The following is an 8,385-nucleotide window of genomic DNA, read 5'->3' as shown; positions in this document are numbered from 1 at the left end:
TACATAAAGGACAGTCTATGTGTTTCTTTATTATTATTTACTAAACAGCAGATCATAATTGAATGCCAGGTTTTATCAAAGTTAAAGCTTTTTAAACTGTTAGAGTAATAATTTACAATTTAAAATACAGCAAAATTTAAGCAGAAAGTTTAGTTAAGTATTTTAGGTATTTGGGGTTTTTATTTTTGGACCAAACCTACCTGGTGGTACTCAGCACCTACTGGATACTCTACACTCAGGGTTTATACCTGGAGAGGTATGGGAGACCAAAGGGAAAATAACTCAGGTTAGCTATGTGTAGTCCAAACTACAAAGCAGAATTCCTTAAAATTTTTTAAATAAATTTAAAAATAGTTATATTATGTACATTAAATAGTCTCATCTTGAGAGATAGTTTAATTAGAATATAAATGTTCTTTGCATCTTCTGATGCAATTATCTATAATTGTGGTTCCATAGGATAAATACATCTATTACTACAGTATCATAGCTATAAATTTTATGTAGATGATATCTATTTCTTTGAACTCTTGGTCTCTGAAATGACAAGAAATTTTGAAGTTAGGTGTTCCCCATTCATTTATTAGCTTGTCTTCATTAAGAATTATATTATAAAAACTAGAATGATATCATATATTATTTCTCCTAATACAAAAAGCAACACAACATTTTTTCTAGAAAATATTTTTGTATTTGTTTTGATATTAAAACTAATAAAAATTGAGTCAAAATTATATGATTGATACAGATTTTGCAGAGAGGCATTTTGGTTTCCTGCTTCAACAGTGTTTGGATGGAACCCAGCGCTCCACCCTGCTGCCCTGGCCGACCCCTCGGAGCCTAACATTACCAACACCACCACCACCACCATCACGCCATGACTACTCTGTCCCCCTAGCAGATGCACCAGAACTAACATCAGAACAGGAGGTCACCATCAACAGCCAGATCAATCTGGAGCTCTACACGTCATATGCCTACCTGTCAATGTCTATTATTTTGACCCTGACAATGTTGCTGTGAATAATTTTGTCAAATATTTTCTTATAAAATTTTCAAATAAATCGCATGAGGAGAGGGGACATCCTGAGAAACTGATGAAGCTGTAGAACCAGTGAGGTTGCCAATTTTTTTCTGCAGGATATCAAGAAAACCAGACCGTGGTGACTAGGAGAATGGGCTGAAGGCAATGGAGTACACTTTACACTTGGAGAAAAGTGTTAGCCAGTAAGTATTTGACCACCACAAACTGGCCAAGGACAAAAATGACCCGCATTTATGTGATTTCTTGAAGACTCATTACCTGGATAGCAAATGAAGTCCATCAAAGAATTGGGTGACCATGTAACTAACCTACTTGCACAAGATGGGGGCCCCTGAATTGGGCATGGCAGATGGGGCACAGCAGCAAGAGCTAAGCCTTGAGCTGGCTTCCCGGAGCCACAGAGACTTGGTTCCCCAGACTACTGCTTGCATGTTGGGGTGACCTTTACCTTTTCCAGAAAATACAAAACAACTACTTCAGTCTTTGATTTGTATCAGGCCTTCAAATAAAGTAATTTGGTACCCCTGAAACATATAAGATTGGCCAGAGAGATATTACAGCGGGAAGTGTGCTTGCGTGCAAGCAGCAAGCCCAGGTTCAATTCCCAACATCACATAAAGTCCCCTGTGTACTGCTAGGAGTAACTCCTAAATGCAGAGTCAGGAGTAACTCCTGAATACTTCTGGGTATTCCTCTTTACAAAAAATAGAATTGATATAAGAAGTTTTTTGTAGTTATAATTCCTTTTTTGTTTGTTTTTGTATTTGGGCCACATCTGGTGACACTCAGGGGTTACTCCTGGCTCTGCACTCAGAAATCGCCCTTGTCGGGAGTTTTCTGATTTATATATTTGTGGTCTGTTCAGATCGATCTATGCTTTCCTTGAATTTTACGAACATCCTCCATATTTTTATTCTAAACTCCCTATCTGAGAGGTCAATCAGGTGATTGGCATTTTTTGGGTCATCAGAGCTGCCATCCTATTCTCTATGCATACTGTTGGTGTGCATACATTTTTATTAGAATTCTCTTTAGGGTATATATGTTTCCTCATTGCCACACTTGAGGTATGATTCTTACTCCATGTTGTGATGGGGTTTATATTATTTATTTTTCCCCTGTGCTCTTCTTTGATTGATACTGGCTGGGATCAGGTGTCGTTTTTAAAAGTCTGCTGTAGCCCAAGGCCAGGTAGGAGTTAACCACTGTTGTGGGCTGGGGCGCTCCTACCTGCAGTCAGACGCTAGAGAACTGATTTCCCTCTGCTCTTCTTTGATTGATCATATCTATGTTTATTGCAGCGCTGTTTACAATAGCCAGATTCTGGACAAAAACAAGATGTCCCACAATATATGATTAGCTAAAGAAACCATGGTACATATATACAATGGAATATTATGCAGCCGTCATATTCAAGAAACAAAGTCATGAAATTTTTCTATACATGGATGTATATGGAATCTATTATGCTGAGTAAAATAAGTCAGAGGGAGAGAGACAGACACAGAATAGTCTCACTCATCTAGGGTTTTAAGAAAAATAAAAGACATTTTTGCAATAATTCTCAGAGACAAAAGAGAGGAGGGGCTGGAAGGTCCAGCTCATGACATAAAGCTCATCAAAAAGAGTGATGAGTGTAGTTAGAGAAATAATTACACTGAGAACCATCATAACAAATGTGAATGAATGAGGGAAATAGAAAGCCTGTCTGGAACACAGTTGGGTGGGGTGGGGAGAAGGGAAACTTGGGACAATGGTGATGGGAATGTTGTACTGAAGGTTTTTTTTTTATTTAAAAATAAAGCAAAAACACACACACAAAATAAAAAAATTATATATGCAATAATAATGGAGAATAATTAGTAACAGAAGAATTTGTTATCAGACTAGAGCCATAAGAACCTTTACTGGGAGAATGCTCAATGTGTATATGAATTGAAGTCAGTGTGAAAAGAAATGAGCAAGAAAGCATATAAAGCATATGGGGCCAGAGATAGCATGGAGGTAAGGCGTTTGCCTTTTATGCTGAAGGATGGTGGTTCGAATCCCAGCATCCCATATGGTCCCTGTACCAGCCAGGGGTAATTTCTGTGCGTAGAGACAGGAGTAACCCCTAAGCACTGCTGGGCGTGACCCAAAAATCAAAACAACAACAACAACAAAACTATAGAGCACATTAGCTGATATTTTTTTGATTTTATCTTTACTTATAAAACTCAACCTGAGTATCATTTGTTTAAAAATGTCTTTGATACCTGTTTATTTAAAAAAAAAATCCCTCATGGGTTTGGGGGGGGGGGCGCATATGAATTGCCAGGGGATCAAACTGTGGTCCATCCTAGGTTAGCACTTGCAAAGCAAATGCCCTATCACCTTTGCCACCACTCTGGCCCCTGTAGTTAGAATTGTTAATAATTCCAAAATTTTAAACTTATCTGAGTGCATTTTAACAACTATGTAATAAATAAAAAATTCAGTGTTGTTAAGTAAAAGTTAATCTGCAAGTTAAAGACTCATTAGTTGTTTGGGGCATAACTATCATGTAGTCTATTACTGTGAAAATATTACTTTCTTACTCATTTAAAGCATTTCTTCCCCCAATTATGATCTTAAATGATCTGGTATAGGACATTGTGAAAATCAGGCCTCAAGTTCTAAAATCATCTTCTTGCATGAACTACATAAAGGAGAGAAAATTTAAATTTTTTTAAAAAAGAAAAACAACGTGTTTATTTGTCTGATGATTTTCTTGAATTGGGAGTGCTTTAATTAGTAGGAGTCTTTCTCACTCCTCACTTTCTCTCTTGCTCTTCATCCATTCTTCCATACTTCTACCTACAGTATGTGCCCAACTTAATTCCTTCTGTATGCTGGGAAATCAACAAATATCTGATGCCTTTATTCTCTTTTTCTGATAGCGCACCTATGTAGAAAGAAGTCAGTCTACTTCCCACTGACTTATCTTCTACAGACATGTTGAGTGTCTGATTTCTTTTTTAAATCTAACTTCAGGATACAAATGACAGCTAATAAGTCATTCTGCAATTCTTAGATGTATATGAACATTTCCAAACCATAAAGTCAATACATGGAATAAATATAAAAGGACATTCGTTTAAAAGAATAGGATATATTTATAAAAACTTGGTGAATTATTTCCAGAATCACAGAGCAAAATACATCCTTGACATTCTTTAAAAGGATGCTCCCTCAATATACTTGGTTACTGCCATGAATTAAAATAGCACAGCTATAGAGCATTTACCTTGCAAGCAGCTGATGCAGGATGGAAGGTGGTTCAAATCCCGACATCCCATTTTGTCCCCCATATCTGCCAGGAGCGATTTCTGAGCACAGAGCCAGGAGTATCCCTGAGCACTGCTGGGTGTGACCCAAAAGAAAAAGCAAAACGAAACAAAACAAAACAAAAAACTAGCAGTATTAAGAATGACCTCAACAATTGATTAGATCGACATTGTAACTACAAGCTTTATGTATTAACTATACATATAATGTTTAGATCACATGATGTATAATACTGAAGGCGATCTAATATAAAATATGTATAATCATAAATTTATAAGATAATATATTAAATTCTAGTTATTTAAAGGATGCTTCCATAATGTAAACAAAGTTTTATCATTAAAAATGTCCATCATGTGAGGAAATAGCAACAACTTGATTTAAAGGCAGGTTGTCCTGCCTCATCACCTAACAGTGAGATGAAATCAGAAGACACTCCATCCTAGGATCTGTACAAAAACCAAGATTACTAATTACAGAAGACTGACTACAACAACCACCACTGAGCAGAACTTTTCCTGGGACCATAATGAAAGACTCTATCATAGACTTATTGTAGGATCTGTGCAAAAAACAAGATCTCTAATTACAGTAGACTGACTTTGACAACTAAGACTGAGCAGAATGTTTCCTGGTACCATAAAGAAAGACCTTGGGGTTTGAAAATGAACAGTCTCATGACAGTAAGCTTCGAGAGTAGAGACACCTGTATCTCTTAGGCCAAGGGAATTTCCTTTCTAATTTCCCCAATACTTACTGTGCCTATGCAAAAAAAAACAGTAAACAAACAAACAAAAAAAACAAAAACAAACTTGCCACATCAGTACCCCTTCCCCTTTATTCTTTTGCTTTCTTTTTCTCTTTTTCTTCTTTTTAATTTATATTTATAGCTTCTAGACAGGGGCTTCCACTTTTTTTTTAACAAAACCATAAAACATGAATAATTTTGTTTGGCCTCATATTTCTATGGCTTTCTACAAATTGAGAAAAAGAAAGTGGATGGTACCAGGGGCCAAGCAATCTCATGAGCATTGAGCAGAAATAAAAAAAAATGATCAGACCTAAATGGCCAACCAAAGTCACAGACAATAGAATCAAGAGACCCAAACTACAACAAGCTATACACAAAAGAGACTTGTTAAACTAGCAGTCCAGAGGGCTAAAGGTGGAGACAGGGGAAGCATGCTGGGAACAGGGCGGGGACTGGTGGTGGGAATGGCCCTAAATTATTGTCACTATGTACCTTAAACATAATTGTGAAAAACTTATAATTCACATTGGTTTCAATAAAAATTAAAAACAAATGTCCATCATGGTATTAAACCCTTAGGGCTGTAAAAATTTGCTAGAGATTTAAATATTATAAATTGTTGTAATAATTTATCATATAACAGTTCTGATTTTCTGAGTTTATCAATTCAAATAAAATTTTATTAATTCTTTTTTTAAACATATGGAACAATTCACAAATTTGCATGTCAGCCTTGAGCAGGGATCATGCTAATCTTTGTATCATTCCAATTTTCGTTTATGTGTTGCCAAAGTGAGCACTATTAATGTATTCTTTAAATAGCAAATATGCAATATATAGTTTGAAATAAAGAGAATACATTAGAGTTCAAAGCAAAGAACATTTTATATTACATTTTATTATTATGATTTGTTGCCACAACTTAACATTTTTATTAAATCTGCAACTGATTTACAAAAGATGTCCACTATTCTTCAGTAGTATAATTTAATGAAGTGACTTTTAGTGTCAATTGACAATAGCTGTCTATAGATTTAATCTTTTCTTAGTGATTTACATCTATATTATCAATCTAAAATAAACTTGAACTAGATAAAATTTTACATGACTCATAAATTCACATATGTATAACTCTATTTTAGGTGACATTAATTTGCAAACATTTTTAACAGGCATTGGACAATAATGAAATTTTTTTAAATACTTAGAAGTAGTATATAAAATCTGTATCACTTTGGTAGTTTTTTTTTGAGGGGGACACACCTGGTTAAGCTCAGGGGATTACTCCTGGCTATGCATTCAGAAATCACTTTTGGCTTGGGGGACCATATGGAACACAGGAAGATAAAACAAAAGGTTGTCCTAGGCTAGTGCAGGCAAGGTAGATGCTTTACTGTTTTTGTCACCACTCTGGTTCCTCACTTTGGTAGTTTTAAGAATTCTACAGAAATGCCAATGGGCTAGAGCAGGCAGGGTGCTTGCCTCAAACTCACGGCCCGCAGGCTGTTTGCGGCCCTCCGTACAACATTTTGTGGCCCTGTTTTTTTGTTTTGTTTTGTTTTGTTTTAGTTGTTTGGGTCACACCCCCCAATGTTCAAGGCTTATACTGACTTTGCACTCAAGGATTACCCCGACTTTGCCTCCTGCGGCCCCCAGGTAAATTGAGTTTGAGACCCCTGCGTGACACAAACACAGGCTGGGTTTAATTCCTGTCACTACACAGAGTCCTTTGAGCACTGATACCTGAGCACAGAACCAGGAGTAAACTCTAAATACAGTTATCTGTGATCCCCAAACCAAAATAAATATAAACTAAAAATAGAATTTAGGTCATCAAAATACACATCAGTATTTTTCTTTATGCTCTCCAAATATTGAGTCAACATTAAACATTATAATTTCATCATATAATCACATGCATTGTAGCATTACATGGCTTGATAAAATAACTTCTTTTTAATATAAATAAAACATTTTTTTGTAATTTATATTCTGGGTGAGCAGATCTTTATGATGGTTTTCAATGCTCTTAATCCTCCTAATAGTCAAGCCTTTGTATAATCCCTTTGGTCCCAATATGTGGGTTAGCTAGTAGTCTGCTTTTTTCTGCTTTTCAACTACAGAATATTATAAAGATATGAAGTTGGTGGCTTTGTGACAAGAGACATAAGTATCATCTAACAGATTTTCTTTAGTCTCCCTAGCTAGTTGACACTTTTGGTAGATCCTATGTGACAAGGAAGGTAATGCTTAATTCAACCATCAGCTAAACTATAAAGCCCATAGTTCAACAAAGGTAATTCTGGCAATAGACATGAAAATGAATTTGGATGTAAATCCTTACTCAACAGTGTCTTTAAATTGTCAAGTTGACACCTTAACTGTAGTGTCATGAAATAATCTAGAAGTAAAAGATCAAACTGAAACATATATTGATGTGCAGTCTACAAGAACTGAAATAATATGTTCTGTGAAATCCTTAAAATAAACATGATTTAAGGCCAGAGAGACAGTATAGCAGGTAAGGTATTGATCTGACATTGCATTGGCCTGGTACCATACATGGTACCAGTACCATACATGGTTCCTAGAGACTGCCAGTAGAGATGCTTGAACAAGGAGTAATCCCTGAGGACTAGCCAGGTCTGAAGACCCCCTCAAATTGCTTTCACATGTACTAGGAATAAGCATTTCATATATTAGCAGTTTTAGGAAGAAGTATATCAGTTTATCCATTATTTTACATGTACAATTTATTGGTATTTGCTAATTTTCAAGGGAATTATATTTCATAAACTCATAAAAGTCAAAAATAATACTACAAATATTGCTTACAATTTATCATTTATCAATGAAATTGAGCACATATAAAATATAAGCACTTTGGTAAATATTATTAAATAAAAATCTCTGGGCTTGATTATAATGAGAATTAAATTTACTGATAATATAATTTAGAGGCAGTAAAATATTTTACCTGTTTCAATATAGACCCAACCCAACCTCAAATATTTATATAAAGTGGTATAGAAAAAATTAAGTAATGAGTTCTTTAGAATGTTAGAACATTTTATACAATTGATATATACTGAGTCTATTTCACACCAGAAACTTCAGAACTAGGAAAACCATAAACAAAATAAAAAGACAGCTTTCAGAATGGATGAAAAATATTTGTCATGATAAGAGGTTAATAATTCAAATAATCTACAATCTCTTAATACCCAATAGCAAAGATAAAATCAAACATAAAAATCCAATGAGATTTCTCATACTTGAAGGA

At 35.1% G+C, this 8,385-nt stretch overlaps 1 non-coding gene and 1 pseudogene across 1 annotated transcript; one reads left to right on the top strand and one right to left on the bottom strand.

The window, feature by feature from the left end:
* Positions 1–735: 735 nt before the first annotated feature.
* On the top strand, positions 736–1,486 carry LOC126028298 (ferritin heavy chain-like; annotated as a pseudogene).
* A 4,312-nt stretch (positions 1,487–5,798) lies between these two features.
* Positions 5,799–5,902, bottom strand: LOC126029233 (U6 spliceosomal RNA). Its single transcript, XR_007502876.1, has one exon. It is a non-coding gene; the product is annotated as a U6 spliceosomal RNA (small nuclear RNA).
* Positions 5,903–8,385: the final 2,483 nt, after the last annotated feature.

This window comes from Suncus etruscus, chromosome 14 (genome assembly GCF_024139225.1).
Source record: "Suncus etruscus isolate mSunEtr1 chromosome 14, mSunEtr1.pri.cur, whole genome shotgun sequence".
Taxonomy (NCBI): domain Eukaryota; kingdom Metazoa; phylum Chordata; class Mammalia; order Eulipotyphla; family Soricidae; genus Suncus; species Suncus etruscus.
The sequence above is the reverse complement of the archived record's forward strand: the minus strand, read 5'-3'. Positions and strand labels throughout refer to the sequence as shown.